This window comes from Cetorhinus maximus, chromosome 3 (assembly GCF_964194155.1).
Source record: "Cetorhinus maximus chromosome 3, sCetMax3.hap1.1, whole genome shotgun sequence".
In the NCBI taxonomy this organism is placed as follows: domain Eukaryota; kingdom Metazoa; phylum Chordata; class Chondrichthyes; order Lamniformes; family Cetorhinidae; genus Cetorhinus; species Cetorhinus maximus.
Window position 1 is genome coordinate 60090258 of NC_135881.1, and position 19710 is coordinate 60109967.

Sequence of the window (19710 nt, forward strand, 5' to 3'; positions counted from 1 at the left end):
TTTATTTCTGAGCTCAATCCACATGGCCTCATTTGATGCTTCATTTAGTATGTTGCCCCTCCTCACAGCTGTAATTGATTTTTCAACCAATACTGCTACACCTCCATGTTTTTATCCCTTTTCCTATCCTGCCTGAAAACTCTATATCCAGGGATGTTGAGCTGCCATTTTTGCCCCTCCTTAATTCAAGTTTCCATTATGGTGGTGATATCATGCTGTCATGTGTCTATCTGTGCCCTCAGCTCATTGACTTTATTTATTATGCTCCTTGCACTTACATATATACCTTTAGGGAACAGTGACCATAACATGATAGAATTGCCCATTAGGATGGAAAGTGTAGGAGTCCAATCCAAAACTAGGGTCCTAAATCTAAACAAAGGAAACTATTAAGGTATGAGGCATGAGTTGGCTAAGATAGATTGGGGAACTTTATTAAAGGGCATGACGATGGATAGGCAATGGCTAATATCTAAGGAACGAACGTACGCACTGCAAAAACACAACAGGAAAAACGGCCCAACCATGGCTAACAAAATAATTTAATGATATTATTAGATCCAAAGAGGAGTTATATAAAGTTGCTAGAAAAAGTAGCAAGCCTGAGGACTGGGGGCAGTTTACAATTCAGCAAAGCAGAACCAAGAGATTAATTAAGAGGGAAAAAATAGGGTATGAGAGTACACTTGCAAGGCACATAAAAGCACACTGTAAAAGTCTGTATACTTCTATAAGTATGTAAAACGAAAAAGATTAGTGAAGACAAATGTAGGTCCTTTATAGTCTGAAATGGGAGAATTTATAATAGAGAACAGGAAAATGGCAGAGCAATTACAACAACTACTTTTGTTCCGCCTTCACAGAGGACACCACAAATAATTTCCCAGGAATGCTAGGGAACCAAGGATCTATTGAGAAGGAGGAATTGAAGGAAATTAGTATTACAAAAAAAAAAGTGCTGGAGAAATTAATGGGAGTGAAAGCTGATAAATCCCCAAGCCCTGATAATCTACATCCCAGGGTAATAAAGGAGGTAGCTATGGAAATGATGGATGCGTGTATTTCAATTTTCAGAAAGCTTTGGATAAAGTCCCACACTAAAGGTTAGTATGCAAAATTAAAACACATGGAATTGGGGGTAATATACTGGCATGGATTGAGAATTGGTCTGCAGACAGGAAACAAAGTAGGAATAAATGGGTCTTTTTCAGAGTGGCAGGCGGTGACTAGTGGGGTACCACAGGGATCAGTGTTTGGGCCCCAGCTATTCATAATATATATCAATGATTTGGATGAGGGAACCAAATGTGATATTTCCAAGTTTGCTGATGACATGAAACTTGGTGGGAATGTGAGTGGCAAGGTGGACGTTAAGAAGCTTCAAGATGATTTAAACAAGTTGAGTGAGTGGGCAAAGACATGGCAGATGCAGTATAACATGTACAAGTATGAAGTTCTCTACTTTGGTAGGAAAAACAGAATGGCAGAGCATTATTTAAATGGTGTTAAATTGCAAAATGTTGATGTACAAAGGGGCCTAGATGTCCTTGTACGCCAATCACTGAAAGTAAGCATGCAGGTGCACCAAGCAATTAAGGTGGCACATGGTATGTTGGCCTTCACTGCGAGAGGGCTTGAGCAAGAATGTCTTACTCTAGCTGTGCAGGGCCTTGGTGAGGCCACACCTGGAGTAGTGTGTGCCATTTTGGTCTCCTTACCTAACAAAGGATATACTTGCCTTAGAGGGAGTGCACCGAAGGTTCACCAGTTTGATTCCTGGGATGGCAGGACTGCCATATGAGGAGAGACTGTGTCGACTAGGCTTGTATTCACTGGAGTTTAGGAGAATGAGAGGGGATCTCATTGAAACATATAAAACTTTGAAAGGGCTGGACGGACTAGATGCAGGGGCGATGTTTCCTCTGGCTGGGGGTGGGAGGGGGTCTAAAACAAGGGGTCACAGTCTCAGGATACAGGGTAGGCCATTAGGACTGAGATGAGGAGAAACCTCTTTACTCAGAGGGTGGTGAACATGTAAAATTCTCTTCCACAGAAGGATGCGGAGGCCAAGTCACTAATATATTTAAGGAGGAAATAGATTTCTAGACTCCAAAGGCGTCAAGGGGCATGGGGAGAGAGTAGGATTGTGACATTGAGATAGAGGATCAGCAATGATCATAATGAATGGGCAGGCTTAAAGGTTCGAATGACCTACTTTTGCTCTTACTTTCTATGTTTCTCTGTGGCGATGTCAAATTGGAACTGTCACATAATGTATATTAACATATGTTGTGAGTAAAGTATATCTTTTTGTAAACAAAAAAATAAGTCAAATCAGAAGTAAAATTGGGCATTCTGGAAAAATCAGCTCCTGATCTGATCGAGTCAGTGTTTCAGTTGCGAAGTTGACCAGTGACAGGTTAATGAGGTCTGTCTGTTAAGATCAGCTGAGCCTCCTCCTAGACATGCCAACCACTTGCTAGGCTACTTCCCACCTCAGAGTTAAAACTCCCGCCTTCGTATTTGATGAATCAAAATTTCCTACAAGTTAGCGTATACAAAACTTAAACTTTTAGCTCAATTTCTGCAACCTGATCCCTTTAGCTTTTTTTAAAAAAAAATTCTCATTGGGATGTGGTCAACGCTGATGAGCAGTATCGGAAGTTGCCCCAAAAGCTTTAGGAGCCAACCGTGAAGTGCGAAACTGGAGTCACATTACTGGGTCAAGCTCCTGGAACTCCTTATCTAATAGCAATGTGTCATTCTTACCAAATAGACTGCAATAGTTCAAGAGAGCAGCCCACTGCTTCAAATGCAACTAGTGCGCACAATAAACGTGGACCCATATCCTGAGAATTAAGTTTTACATGGATCACAGGTTTCCTTTTCTAAAGGATGTGGGAAGTATTTGGGTTTCTGTAACAACCCAGCAGCTCTCATGGCTATTTTCTGGTGTTATCCCACTAATTACCAGATTAATTGCTTTCGATTTCATAACTTGTCATGGTGGGATTTGAACTCAATATCTCTGGGTACCACAACTACCAGGCTACTGTTTTCACCAATCACTTCAACACTCACTTCAGGTTAACTTTGATCACGTAAGACTTCAGCATGATACTCAACCCAAGCTGGGAGTCTACTCCTCCACATCTATACCATCACGAATACCAACTTCACAATTAAAAAGTCCACTTTGACCAAGACTCTATTATTCAATTTCTCCTGGTCAGAGCCTGTCTCCCTATTTCTACCCTCCATAAACTACAACCCATTTTCACTGTTGTAGCCCGTGTCCTTAAACTGCTCAAAAGCTTGTACCTTCTTCATCCCATATCTAGCAAAAGTCCAATGGCTCCTCATAGTATACAAAACAATTCCAGATCTTTATTCACTTGCCTTAGCACCTCCTTCACCCCCAGGTCCTTCACTCTCATTCCTTTCTCTCTAACAGTGATCACTCTTTCTACCACCATGTCCCTGCCCACCAGAATGATCTCTCACGATGCTGCCACCTGAGATATCTACCATATCAGGGAGTAAGATTTATAATTAATATAAGCAAGGCAGAGTTCAAAACCATTTTAATATATGATGCCCTGATCCACTCCATCACCCCTAACACCTCAACCCCCTCCCAAGGCACCTTCCCATGCAATCACGGAAGGTGCAACACCTGCCCCTTTACTTCCCCCCTCCTCACCATCCAAGGGCCCAAACACTCCTTTCAAGTGACTTGCATTTCCTTCAATTTGATCTACTGCATTTGCTGCTCCCAATGTGGTCTCCTCTACATTGGAGACACCTTTGGTCCATACGCAAGCATGACCCAGACCTTCCTGTCACTTGCCATTTCAACACACCACTCTGCACTCATGCCCACATGTCCGTCCTTGGCCTGCTGCAATGTTCCAGTGAAGCTCAACGCAAACTGAGGAACAGCACCTCATCTTCCGATTAGGCACTTTACAATCTTCCAGACTTAACATTGAGTTCAACAACTTCAGACTCTCTCCTCCATCTCCACCCCTTTTTGATTTTTCATTTTCATTTTTATTTTATTTATTTATTCCTTTTCCCACTTAATTTCATTATTTTTTAAATGTATTTCCATTTTTACTCGTCGTTTTATCCCCAGCTTTTAGCCTTTTCAATTTTTTTCCCACCACCATTCCCTCCCCCCCACAACTAGGGCCATCTGTCACTTTCCAAAGTGCTTACCCTGGTCCTGCCATTATCACATTCTGCTTTCCACAATTAACGTCACCATTAGCACCTCCCTTAGCCAGCACCGCCCTTTCACCTTTTGTTTATGACATCTTTCGCAATCTCTCCCTTCCCTCCACCTATCACTGGCCTTCTATCCAGCTTCACCTGTTCCGCCCCCCTTAAACAGTATATATTTTACCACATTTCTACTCCCCTTAGCTCTGAAGAAGCCATACGAACTCAAAACGTTAACTGTCTTTCTCTCCACAGATGCTGTCAGACCTACTGAGGTTTTATAGCATTTTTTGTTTTTGTGTCAATATATGGCAGGTTGTTAACTTATATTAACATGAATTCTGAAAAGTTACATTTCTAAATCACACAAAGTGGGTCTCATTCCAAACAAATAAGCTTTTATAGGCCTGATAGGGATCCTTTTCAAAACATGTGAAAATGATATTAATATGCATGAGTGCATGTAGGAGTTTGTGTTTTTTTTAAGTTTGACTCTATGCTTTGTAGCTACTGGATTTTGAAAAATAGATGCATTAAGTTATGACTATTTAAATAAACCAGCACCTTAATGCAAATGTACTATCAACTGATTATATTCATCGAGCAATGCTGCAAACATGTGCCCAACTGGTAAAGATATTTGTTTTACTGAAAATACTCTTGCTGAAAGGTTCAAGTTGATTGGTTTCCAAATGGGATTCTATTCCCATTTTCTAAGGAATTAAAAGTGGAAGACTGCCATTTCTTTTAAAAAAAAGGACTAAAAGTGTCTATCTTTAGTACTGACAATACTCATTAACACGATTAAAAAACAACCAATTATGTTTCAACATCTTCCTTAAAGAAAAGGGTTAAAATGAGAGCAAAATACTGCAGATGCTGGAAATCAAAAACAGAAAATGTGAGAAATACGCAGCATGCCTAGCAGTATCTGTGGGGAGAGAAACAGTCAACATTTCAGGTCAATGACCATACATCAGAACTACTGCCCAGCAGGGATTACTGGTGCTCCACTGAAAGAAGCACAAATCAGAATAAGCACCCAGTAATGTGTGTTAATTGCAGCTCAATTAAATGCCTTTTTTAAGGAATAGGAGGCAGGGACATAACAAAAATTCTCAGGAACAGGGAGAAATACTATTAGGCCCAAAAATGTGCATCTCTTTGTCATACACCTCATCTACATACATCCTCCTATTCCTCAATCTAATAAATACATCCAATATTCTCTTGAAGGCATTTGTACTGTACTTCCTCATTAAACTATTCTGGAACTATTACCCAACTTAGCGTTTTGTTCTTGGTTTCTATATTTATAATTTGCATCCATCAATAATTCAACACTTTGTAATTGGCTCATAACCCTGAAAACAATTTCCAAATTATTCAATATCCCCAGGTGCTTCACCATGGGACTAAATTAAGGAAAATAGCCAAGAAGTCCTGGTGCATGACAAAAACATTGAGAGGTGACTGAAAGCTTGGTGAAAATTGGGTTCGATTAGGTACTTTTGAAAGGGGGATGGAAGTCTTAAGAAGCCAATTCACCACCACCTCGAGAGCAATTAGGGGTGGGCAATAATAAATACTGGCCTTACCAGCACTCATATTCCACAAATGAATCAAATACCATCTGCACGGAGGGGAAGGGTGGCTTTAATTGGTTGTGCTCCTCCATGCTACATGCTCATCCATGTATAGTGATTTTTTTTTAAACACCCTTATAAATGGGGTTACAATAACTAGTTTCCACACCTATTAAATGTAGCAACTTCAAAAAAGCATGTCAAAGAGTCACTGATTTCACTCCCCATCTCCCTTAAGTCATTGGTACAAGACGACTGGAGCAAACACGTAGTCCATTTTAAGAGCATCTAACCATTTTATAATTATCAGGGATCTTTCGTTATTTGTAGCGATGTAGGCCCTCTGCTGTTTCATGAATTGAGATATTGGAGTTTGGCAACTTTCTCTATTCCTATGTCAGTTGTGAAGTTCCACTTAACAATTTTGCTTTTCTTGACTATCAAAGATTACTAATGAAATATAAACCTTACTAAATGATAAGTCTCTGAAGTGCACCAACATTCACTTAACAACACAGCAGACTTTTCTGGGCCTGCTCAGTTTGATGGGTTCCATGAAATATAACTATTCACTGCAGCATTACAATATCCTATCATCTCATTTCTAGCCACTAATCGCTTACATTCTCAGGAAAATGAGACAATGCTGTATTGTGGAACCATGCATAACTTTGTTTTAGCTTGGCTATTGGACTGTACTTTCGACAAAAAAAGCTCTGTACACAAATCTTAGCAAGCTGTTACAGTTCCCATAGGGAAAAAGACAGTGGACAGCCCAAATGTTTAACTTGATAGCACAGAATACAGTACAATTGGCATTTAACACTTTGGGAAACACCATTTCCAATTTGAATGCATACAGACCATCACAGAGCTGAAGCAAATTTCTAAATTTACAGTAATTTTGAAACTTATTTTCTGGGGCGGGGGGCAGGTGGTGTACAATTATGCCACAGCAGTTCTCAAAAAGCAGTTATAAAGCAATAAAGCAATTAAAATGTTTTGTTCTTTGGAGCACAAGGTCACTTAGCATCTTGAAAGTCTTTACTTCCAATGTTGATCTTGCCAAGCTCTCCCACTGGCTAGGTAAGAGGGTCTCGGGGTACCCACACTATATTCTGGGCTCAAATACAAAAGTTACATGACCTGCCAGTCTCAATTTTAATGAGCTATGTTTACACCCAGTGTGCTGGTGGAATGACTCATTGTAAATGCTTCACCTCTGGGAAAGGATTAACTGTCATCACGCCCAGAACTGGCTGATGACAAAGCAGCCGTCAGTACAGTCAGCAGTCAGATGGCCCCTCAGTTCTGAGTAAAAGTCAAATGAGAATTATTAGATGGTTACCAAAACAGTAAACATTTTTCAGAATAAAAGCAAATAAAATGATCATAGTAAATATTAAAATTATGGAATTTATTCCCTATACAAGGCCACGGTCAGCTAATGCCTGAAATCAAGTTTTGGTAACCTTACATGCTGGGAGATATAATACCTGGAAAATGTTCAGGAATGGACTAAATTGAAACCTGGTATAAGACCCTTTAGACACCTCAATAGGCTAAAAGAGCAGACACATTTAACTTTAAAAAAATTATAAACTTCGAGGAATCTTGAATGAGGTCTTTAAAAGTGAAAGGATTAGACATAAGAAGATTAGACATTAGAAATAAGCTATTTGAACCAGAAGAGAATAGTAAGGTCTAGGGGCCATAAATGGAGGGGAGCTAATGGACATAAACACTGCTTTGCAGAAGTGCATTGTTGTTTTGCTGAGATTACTACAGTTAATTTAGAATGTTCAGCTCCAAAGAAAAATGGAGTATTGGTTTTTTTGGAAATTTCACAAATCTCAGTTTAAAATTGCCTTAGAGATGTTAAATTATAATTTTTCATGGCTTTATGACATCTGATTAGACAAGGTGAAAGGAGAAGTTTGCTGTAGATATTTGATTATGGTGGAAGACACAAGACAAGAGAGTAGAGGGAGGAACAGACTGTTTAAGAGTCCAACAGAACATATGGGTTGAAACAGGAGGATAAACTGAGGACTAGCAATACTGGAATTTCAGCCTATACTTGAACGTTCAACCTTCTGATTCAGAGGCAAAAGTACTAACTGCTAAGCAACAGCTAACACACATGTGGAGCCAGTAGGAACATAACTACTCAGAACCAGTCATTTCGGTACCAAACAATACTGCAGGATGCTGGCAGCCTGGGCATGAACCCAGATGGGACACCTGCTTCTCCCTCTCAGGGCCTAGCTGCTGGGTTTCAGGGCTGCATCAACATGTCTGATGTACCCAGAGCTCACTGGTTTTATACAGGTGAGGCTTAAGGCCAAATTTCCAGCAAGCCCTAGACATATCATCCAGGCACATTGGTTATTTTGTGTCAGTTTCCAGCACAATTTTTCAGCCATTATGTCTATCCCTTTCACCCTCCTTTGTTTAGTTGATTTGCATGAAACAACTCATTTTCCAGTTTTGAGGAGGCCATATTCCTCACTTCACCAGTGCTGAAGCTATTGTGTATTTCCAGCATTTCTAGATTAGCCATCTGCAGTTCCTCTATTTGAAATTGCAAGGTCAATGTCATCTACTGTACTAATTAACAAATTCATGCTAGCTTTCCTGAAGGGCAAATCATGTTTAACTAACTTGGGAGTTTTTTTTGAGAGTGCTGATGAGAGTAAAGCCGTTGATGTGCTGTATGTGGACATCCAAAAGGCGTTTGATACTGTGTCGCACAACAGGCTTGTGAGGGAAGTTATAGCTCATGGAATAAAAAATAAGGTAGAGACATGAATACAAAATTGGCTGAGTGATAGGAAACAGGAGTAGCGGTTAATGGATGTTTTTCAGACTGGAGGAAGGTTTGTAGTGGAGTTCGCAGGGGTTAGTGCTGCGACCCTTGCTTTTCCTGATATATAATGACCTAGAGCTTGGTGTACAGAGTACAACTTCAACATTTGTACATAATACAAAGCTTGGAAGCATTATGAACTGTGAGGAGGACAGTGTAGAACTTCAAATGGACGTAGACAAGTTGGCAGAATGGGCAGACAAGTGGCAGATGAAATTCAATGCAGTGAAGTGCAAAGTGATTCATTTTGATAGAAGAATATGGAGAGACAATATAAAATAAAGGGAACAATTCTAAAGGGGGCGCAGGAGCTGAGGGACCTGCATGTCTATGTACATAAATCATTGAAGATGGCAGGACAGGTTGAGCACACAGTTAAAGCATACAGTATTACAGCCTTTGCTAATAGGGGAATAGAGTACAAGAGAAAGGAGGTTTATGCTAAATCCATATAAAACACTGGTTTGGCCACAATTGGAGAGTTGCGTCCATTTCTGGGCTCCACACTTTAGGAAAATAGGAACATATAGGATTTGAGAGCAGGAGTAGGCCATTCGGCCCTTTGAGCCTGCAAAACCATTCGATAAAATCATGGCTGATCTGGTTGTGATCTCAACTCTACTTTTCTGTCTGCCCCCCCATAACCCTTGACTATAAAAATCGGTTTAACCCAGCCTTGAATAAATCCAATCACTCAGCCTCCACTGCTTTCTGGGGAAGAAAATTTCACAGACTAAAAACCCTCAGAAAAATAAATTCTCCTAATCTTAGTCTTAAAAGGGAGACCCCTTATTCTTAAACTGTGTTCCCTAGTTCTAGTTTCCCGAAAGGAGGAAACATCCTACAGGTATCTATCCTAACAAGTCCCTTCAAGATCTTATATGTTTCAATAACATCTCTCATTCTTATAAACTCCAATGAGTACAAGCCCAACCTGTTCAATATCTTTCCTCGTAAGATAACCACCACCCACCCCCTCCCATCCCATGATCACTTGCTGACCTGCATATTAACTTTTTGTGACTCGTGTACCAAGAAAGGATTACAGAGACTAGCTTTCAATTGTAGATTTTCTTCTAAATTGAATTTTTTTTTATTAATTGAACTTAAATCCAGCAGTTACTGTGGTAAGATTTGAACCTGTGCCACCCAGAGCCTGGGCCTCTGGATTACTTGTCTAGTGATATTACTGATATGCCGCTGTCTTCCTATGAGAGAATAAGATGCGAAGGCATCAGAGAGAGTGCAGGAAAGATTCACGAGAATGGTTCCAGGAATAAGAACCTTCAGTTATGAAGATAGATTGGAGAAGTTGGAAATGTTTTCCTTGGAGAAGAAAGCTTGAGAGGTGATTCTTTAGAGGTATTCAAAATCAAAGGGTTGGTACAGAGTAAATAGGGAGAAACCATTCCCACTGCTGAAAGGATCAAGAACATGAGGGCACAGATTTAAGGTAATTGGCAAGAGAAGCAATGGGGGACACGAGGAGAAACATTTTCACACAGCGAGTGGTTAAGGTCTGGAATGCGCTGCCTGAGACTGCGGTAGAGGCAGGTTCAATTAAGGCATTCAAAACGGAATTGGATTATCTGAAAAAGGAAGAATGTGCAGGGTTATCTCTCAAAAAAACTCCCAAGTTAGTTAAACATGATCTGCCCCCCAGAAAAGCTGGCACGAATTTGTTAATTAGCACATTAGGGAGAAGGCAGGGGAATAGCCGTAGCTGACTTGCTCATTCGGAGAGCCAGCGGAGATACCAAAATGGCCTCCTTCTGTGCTTTACCAATTCTGTCATTAATAACAATTCACTGTTGATTTTCAGCTTCCTCTTACCAGCAACATATTAACTCCAGAGCTTGCTTGTTGAAACAGAGTCCAAGTGGGTCAGGCAAAAATATTCAAAACAAAACATCAAAACGCACATCCTGCATTGTTTTCAAAAGAGGCACAGATGGTGATACTTCACCCATGTATTGTAATAGGATACACTTTCCATACTTAAACACACGCTCATTCAATCCAGTCTGCCATGCTGACATGACATATGGAGAATGAGCTTCATTACGACATAGGCAGGCATGAAATTTCTCCTCAACCCTGGCCTGAACAACACAAAAAAAAATTACAACCCCTCATTTTTGCATGATTTCCAAACAAAGCAGCACCAATACAACACACACTAGCTTTCAGAATAAAAATTTGCATAACCTAAAAGAGTTATGAAATAATCTATTTTAGCCTGCATTACAGGAGTGTTAAATTCACAATTTCTGTCAAGAAAACAACCTTTCAATTCCTTGTGCTAACTTGGTAAAATTTATAACCAAGTTTGATGATAATAGCAAATGTACTAAATTGATCCAGATGCAGTGAAGCTAGGCGTCTCCACAATCTTCTCCCAAAACAAATCCTGCTTCCAAGTTTCATCACATTAAAATATCTCAAAAGTATCTCACGCAATGACTTGCTAGGAGTGCAATGAATTGGTTAGGCAAACAGTGACTATTCTGTGACAGTTATGAGAAATAATTTTATGTTTAAAAGAGTTCACCAAGACAGGAATATTTGCAGGTCACAGCTAACACCCTGCTCGTCTTTAAAAAGTGCCATAAAGTTTTTGTTAATCTTTGGCTGAACCACCGGAAGAGGCAGATGTGGTCTTGGTTTACTATCTCAGATGAAGAACAGATCAAATATTGTTTCAGGCCAAATATTACAGCGTTCCCTTTTATGGATTTGATTGGAGTACAATACACATCTACTGTTTTAACTGCCCTTTGCAAAAGCTACCAAGAACATTGCAGAACAATCAAATGTCAACCGTAGGAGAGCTTGCTCAATTTGAAACCCAGTTATCTCAGATTTAACACCAGTGCAGTGAGTCTCTCATTATGTAATTTTCCTGGCCTCTCAAGAATAGATGCTTTTGTTCAGTAATTGAACAAAATAAATTTAAGGTAATTTTTTTTAAATGTAAGATTTTTGACCAATCTAGGAATTAATATATATGAAAACGTTTTATTAAAAAGTTATCAGAATGGAAATACTGACATCAACAGAATCCCATATTTTTATTAGCATTATTTCCAGTTACTAAAAAAAATGTCAATAATTGTTTGAAAATAAAGGCCATATAACCACATCTCAATTGCGGGAGAACTAAAGTCCACAAAACAGGCTGAAATTAATGAACATTTAGAAAGGCAGAGGATAATTTGGGTCAGATATGTAAAAGGGCAAGTCATGCTCAATTACTTAATTGATTTTGAGGAAACCACAAAGGATGTATAAGTAAAAAGAATGCAGCCAATGTTCTTATAGAATTTCCAGCACAAAAAGAGGCCATGCGATCCATTGTGCCTTTGCTGCCACGAGCTCTTAAACTGGAGCTGCCTATTCTAATCCCATTCACCTGTCCTATCTCAGCAACTTAAGAGTTATTTTTTATATATATTGCTATATTTTTAAAAGAGGCATTTAATAAAGTGCCACAGGAGATGCATTATGAAATCAAAGGTATTAGGTGGGATGTCACTGTACAGAGAGAGGGGAATCATATGGCAAACATCATGGGGGTACAGTAAATGGATGTTTTTGGATCAGTAGGCATATAGGCACTGGTGTGCCCCAGGGATCTCTGCTGGAGCTCTTTCAATTTATATAAATAATAATTTAGATAGGGATAAGAAGAGTGATAGCTACGACAAGCAGCCATAGGCTCTAGCTTAGAAAAGGCTGCCAACAGGGACTGATTGCATCAGCAAATCCAAGGGATTTAGATAAATACCTGGAGACAAAAAAAATAATGAGCAGAGGTCTTCTACAAGATTATGTTTTCTGGCATCTGGACTGGCTAGATGAACCACAAATGCACAGGATTGGAAATCACTCCCTATTCTATGCTAAAAAGTCAAACTGGGTGCATGGCAAACAGTGTGGAAGAATGCAAAAGTAGTAGAATGGGCAGATGCAGTTCAACGCAGAGAAATGTGAAGTGGTATACCTTGTGGAAAATAATATTCCAAAGAAATAGGTTCTGAATGACAAGATTTGCAACAAGATAGAGGGAGAGAGAAATCTAGAATTTTTAAAAGGTAGGAAAGAAATTAGAAAAGAAGAATAAGCTCCTTGGTGTTACATATAGGATCACTGAAGGTAAAAATAATGCGGCGTTGAATGTGTACACAACCAAAGCTTTTTATGGCAATTTTGCTTACCTCCCCATCTGTGGACCTGGGCTTTTCTGCATGGCAGATTTACAATGCAGAAGTAGGGTCAGTTCCCAATTCTGCAGTAAATTTAACTTGCCTTCTCTGGTAAGATGAGGTTGGTTAGCTTCTTTAGTCTGCTTGAATCATCAGCTGATTTCTCTGGTAACGACTTACTTATGGTGTAAGTTTTAATTCAAGCTAACCAATGAGAGTTGTTTATTTTTTTTTTTAAAAACACAATTTCAATCAAAACTGAACAACTACATAAGAATAGACGAGGTTGTTTGAATTTATTCTGCCTCAGTTTCTCACCAGGCAACTGGACTGCCACCTGTTTTACACACCAGCTGATGGAAGTCACAGGAAAGTAAAATTGAATGGGGTGTAAAACGGATGATTGATCTAATTGTATCAGTTTCCCACCAGACGGGTTCAGTTAAAATTGTCCCTATAAATCAAAATCACCATAAAAGAAAAAAAGGGGGTCACAAATTTCAATTTGAATGAACAACACTCTCCCATTACAGTGCGTGTTCAGACTAGTTTCCACTTCAAAACACAGCAGGAAACCTATGCACTATGCGTCATCAAGCCTCCATAAAATGTTTGTTGAGCAAAGTAGCTCTGCATTAATACTTACCAACACACAGTGCAAGATCCTGATGAATTATTACTAGCAGTTAATAACAATGGTACAAATCAATAACTCCTGGCAAGAACAATTGGATTAAGACGTAAATTCCAAATTCTCCGAAGAGCCAGCAGAATGGAGGAAAAAAAATACGTTCAAGACGAATTCAAAATTCAAGTCAACAGAGACACCGACAAAACCACCAAAATGCTACAAAAATAAAGAATAAAATAAAAAGCTTTTGAAAAATTAACCACATGTTACTCCACCGTTATGGATTTAATCAACCATCTACTTTTTTTTTCTTGCTACTACCAGCAGAGGCTGGTATTCAGCAAGTAGACCAGAGGGACTAAGCAAAATACCTTCCCTACTTCACTGCCGCTCAGCAAAATATCTTGTGCGTATCAGAATGAGAATGATAATGCCACCATTATTGGTGAGCAGGTTTCACTGAGTTAACACGTACACCTCTACTAGCCTGGGGAAAGATAAGGCACTTTGCTTTTGTACTCAAACCACTTCTTGAGGATCTGCTCCTTACTTGTGTTTGTGGCATACTGAATATTAGAAGAGAACAAGGGTATTCTGTCAGCTCATTTATTTTGGAATTTTGACAAACCGCCCAAGTTTTTAAAATCACAATAAAGATTAATTTTGTGCTAGTCAGACTCCAGTTGACATCCAGTACTTGATTTCTAAAACCCAATCTTTCAAGTGGTCAATACAAAAATTCAAATTAACAATGTGCAGCACAACTACCAGAAATTAAAAAAAAATAAATTTTATATCAGGATCTGGAGTCAAATTTCAGAATTCGGTTTTCTGTAACCTCATTTGATCCTTTTAATCATATATATTTTAAATTATTTCCCATCACTGCATCCGTCTCTACTAAGCTACATACTGCTGCTTTCCCTGGACTCAAGAAATAAATCTTAGGATTGTGCATCTAGTACAGCAAAACTACATGATCAAAAATTGGCTTTCCTGCTAAAAATGTAACACACTGCACAGAGCAGAAATACGTAGCATACCCTTTCCAGCACATCACCTATCCCACCTGCCAGGACTGGCAATGATCACAATGAACATGGCCACCAGCAAGTATGCAGGACCCCTTTCTCCCCAAGCTGCATAGTGGATATAATAATCCAATAAAAAAGAGAAAGGAAAGGAATACATAAAAGGAACTAATGAGTTACTTGATAAACCAAGTGAGTGAGGTCCATGACTCTTTGTCTGTATCAGTGCCCTTGATATGTTAATAAGCTCAACATTACTACTCCTGGTGAGCTACTGCCCTGCATTTTATGCTTAAGGAGGGGCTTAATTTTTGTTGAAAGTAATCGATTCTCATGCTTTACATTATTCATTAATTACGTCTTTATTGCTTTGCACAGATTTTTCTTCTGTTGAGTGGCATTAGCTTTGTTAGCAGTTCATTTTCAGTAGCTCAAATTAAAAAGTAAGCTGGCGAATAGAAACGGTTCAAGTAACCCTGTTAGCCTCTCAATAAACTTTTAGCTCTCAATCCCAGTCAGTCAATAATGTTTTGGAATTAAATTAAAACACTCACCCAATTAAAAGCCTTTGGCCAGTTAATAAATAATATTAGGTCCTATTGCATAATAGAATTGAAAAATCAAAATCAAATCATATCATATACAACAAAGGCATGTTTCATTACAATCTGTAGTCATCTTCACTATCTGTCTACACGCTGGTACAGCAAAAACCATTTTAAAATCACCTTGTTGGTCTGCCTTGTATCTTTCCAGTAGTAAACCGCATTTAAAATTATACACCTCTTTCAGTAGTCTAAATAATAATGAAATAATCTCTCTTGAAGCAGGAATGGGACAGTTAGATATTTCTGTAACAAAAGTAAACATTCAATGCACTAATAGATTCATCTAATTAGTGAAAGAAGACTGATTGGCACACAATGTAGAGATGTGGATTGCCATGATTAAAAAAGGCACATGCACTTGTGCGCATCCTAGCAGCCCAATTCAGAATACTGCTGGCAGAAATGGCCTTCATGAGCTCACTTAATGTCACACCTTATCCCAGGCTTTCAAAATTTTTTTGCTGTAAACCAAGGGAAGACTGTTGTGCGAATATTTCAAAGACAAGAAAGTAATCCAGTTTCATTGTCTTTAGATTTTCCCATATCACCTCCTCAGAAATAATAATGGGCTCAGAATATGAGGAAATCACATGCCCTCAGTGCTCTACAATACCAAAGAACTCAAAGCTGTTGCACCCACAGGGTCTACCACTAAGTTACTGTTAACAATTGTAATGACTGATGCAGTTGGTAAAGCGGAGTTATTTAAAAATCCCAGTGGGAAACTTTAAACAACTGTCATAATCAATAATTTTAAGTGTTTTGTTTGAGATGCGACTCTAAACTCAGGAATCAGACCACTAGTTCGAGGTTTTACATTAAACTAAATGAAACATTTTATTAATTTACACAGGTTAAAATATATACACATGGCTACAAATTACAACTATCAAAACTTTTAACAAATTCCCAAACTAATCTCCATTAAGGCAACAGCAACCCATAGACTCAACCAAACACCAGGCAAAGCATTTTCACTTTACAAATTAAAAATGAGGTTCTTCCCACTCAAAATCATAATGAAATGTGTTGAAAGATTGCATAGTACAATTGTGACTGAAATGCACTGAGCCTCATTTCTATCTTAAACTAATGTTCAAACAATGCTTAAGGAATGTCCTTGACAACCTATGGAGTAGGCATTAAAAGAAAGAAGAAAATTCATCCATTAGTTCCCCACAGGCATTGTGGTATTCCAACTTCTGGTCTTTCTCAATGGCCTTCGTAAAAATTTTGACTCGCACAATAAACATCCAATTGCCAAAACATTTGCCCCCTCCCAACTAAGTGGATCATACTCAATAGGCAGGGCACAGTTTGCAAGCACCCACCACCCAATGTTCAAAAGGTCCTTCATCACTGAAACATTAATGTGCCTACCTTTCAAAAGTAGAGCTAACAAATAATTTCTTGAAAAAAAATCTGTTCAGAAATAAAATGCTGTTAGCATAGAAACGGCAAGTACATCTATTTCTCCATTTTCTTGCTAGGTAGCTCCACACATGAGCCACAACACCAAGAGCATCAGAAGGCTATTCAACCTGAGGTGGTATCATGCACAGGCCTGTATGTATCTTTACCCCACCTAGAAACTGTCTGCTCTAACCATATTTCTCTGAAGAGAAATTCTTGTGAGGAGACACCACTGGCACAATGGACTGAATGCTGGAGATCATTGGATAGTGCCTAGCAGTAGAAACCCTGGACAGGGGCCTCAAATAACCCAATAGAGTTTACTCCCAGAATTAAAAAGCACAAAATGAGGCCTTTTCTCCCATCAAAATTGTGCCAGCTCTTTAGTACCACTAAATGGATGTTTCCAGTATATATCCACTTCCCCTTTGAAAGCTGTGATTGAACCTGCTTCTACTACCCTTTTAGACAACACATTCCAGATTGCAACAATTTTCTCCTCATTCACCGATTTTATTTGCATTTATCTTAAATCTGTGGTAACTGATTCTCCTGCAAATAGAAAGAAAAAGCTTGTTCCTATCCATTATCAAAACCCCTTGGAACTTTGAATCCTATTCTTAATTCCAAGTTGCTCAATTCGATTTAAAATGCAAATGATACACTGCAACACACCACCACTGTGGCAACTCTACTGCAAGTTGAGTTGTTATTACATACAATATAGGGCAGATAAACAGGCCACTCAACCCAACTAGCCTGTCCTGGCATTTATTCTCCATGTGATATATTGTAAATTAATGATCTATAGCAGTCAGCTGTATTCTAATCTATGGGAGATATGAAAATCTCTGTAATTGTAGCAGAGGTACTGAACAACATTGTTGCTTTGGTACCTATTTTAACCAAGATTATGGGTGATTCTTTCTTAGAAGGGAACAGCATCCTTTTCAGTGTTCACCAGTTCACCTTCTCAGTCTGAGTGTATGCAAATAAAGAAACTCCACAACAAATACTATCCTCATGGAGAGACTTCTGGAGATAAAAGACATGGCTGGTAATCAGTTATTGGCTCAACTGAGGGGCATTTCAAGCCTGAAATGGGTAAACTGACTCCATGTGGATCTTGTCCAATATCCTTGCTTTAAGAAAAACAAAGAAATTAGATTAGTTACCTTAATTTGGATGGAGTGGGTTTAGTGCTTCAATGCTTTTTAAAAAATTGACCAGAAACACTGAAAATATCACTTAAGTTCCTTTGCAATGTTGCTACTAGGAGGGTAAATGTTAACTCTGGGCTCTGCAACGCAACACATTCCCTACCTGATCAGCAGTGAGACAGATAAAACTATCACAATAGAAACAGTGTTTAAAATGCTTGAGCTGTAGCAATTATTTTTTTTAAAAAACAATCCCGAGTCAAAAAACAAATTATCACTTCAACTACATAACAAGGAAAGTAGAAACTGATCCTGTACTTCAGAATCATTCACTGCACTATTAAATTTCACTCATTCTTCACATGGGATATCACTTTCAGAAATAAGTCAGGAGACAAAAGATTTGCCTCATATAATGGTAAACTGGATTCTTCCATGAATATTAAATGTGCAGGAGTTGGTATCTGAAACTGGATCCAGGGAGCAGGAAAGAAAAACAAAATGTGCATGATGTCAACTAGAAACCATTTTTGCAATACAGTTGGTTCAATTTACAGCTGAAGCAGACTGCCAAAGATTTGATTTCACTGGTAAAGCTTTGCTAGTGTCGGCTACACGCCAGCTGGCCAACAGTTACTGAATATTGAATTTTCTCCACATGTAACCTGTCAGCAGCTTTTCCACAGGGCATACCAGCCTCCAGACAGAAAGGATGGATTTTGCTATTGGGCCATTTCCTTAGGTACATGGTTTGTCATGCGCTAGTTACAATGTAAAGCTGTCACTCAGCCATTTAGCTATGAACTAAAATGAGCAAAGTTTTAAATCTAAATGAAAAATTGGCAAAGTGTACAGAAAAAATGCTTAACAGTAGTTGGCAGAAACAGTTGAAGGAAAGATTACTGAAAGGCTCTCTACTTCCTCTCATTCTACTAAAAAATATAGGGTTAGACAAAGTCAATATATCACAGTTGTGGTGAATTAGGATAATTCACCTTTTAAATATTCTAATAATGGGATATTTAGACTCAAAAGTTGTGTAAAATGTGTAATCCAAATGTTTCAGATTAAAGTGATTTCTCAAAATGTGCTGTGGCCTTTTCTTAAAAGCTCAAAATTTTGATCAGTTTAAGAAAGTAACCACTTGAAAGTCACTTTTGCAGAACACGCATTTACATGCGAACGTAAGAAAATAGATGAGAAAAAAAAAATTGCTGCACTCATCCCTGATGCAGTTAAACATCATGATCATGATACATAATGCCTTCCTCCTCCTCCTCCAACAACTATAAGCATTCATTTATCACTCTTAACAGAGTCAAACATCCCTTAGCACTCCATAGAAGTGTTATCAAACAAAATTTGACATCGAGCCACACAAGGAGATTAGCGGAGGTGCACAGAGATCTTGGACAGCTGTAGGGCTGGAAGAGCTTACAGAAGTAGGAAGGAATGAGACCATAAAGGGATTCCAAAACAAGGATGCAAATTTTAAAAAAAATCATGTTATTACCAAACTGAAGCCAATGTAGGTCAACAGGGCATGGGGTGAAGGGGACTTGTTGCGATTTAGGATATGGGCCATTGAGTTTTGGATGAGCTCAAATTTATGCAATGTGGAGGATGGAGGATGTTGGAATACTCATGGAGATCTCGAGGTAATAAACACGTAGATGAGGGTTTCAGCAGCAGTTGAGCTGATTCAGGCAGTCTTGCGATGGTGCAGACGTGGTCAGAAGTTCATCTCAGGGACAAATGCAACACTAAGGTCTACGAACAGTCTGGTTCAGCCTAGGAGAGCTGCCAGGGAGAGGAACATAGTTGGTGGCTAGATAATGGAGTTTGTGGTAGGGACTGAAGACAATGGCTTTAGTCTTCCCAATATTTAATTGGAGGAAATGTCTGTTCATCCTAGTAGTGGATGTTGGAGAAGCAGGCTGACAATTTAGAGACAATGGAAAGATCAAGGCATGAGTTCCTTTG

General features: G+C 38.9%; 1 protein-coding gene across 1 annotated transcript in view; it reads right to left on the minus strand.

Moving 5' to 3' along the window:
* fam171a1 (family with sequence similarity 171 member A1) overlaps positions 1–19710 on the minus strand; it is a 204953-nt gene that overhangs the window by 142245 nt on the left and 42998 nt on the right. The gene's annotated exons all lie outside the window — the stretch shown is intronic.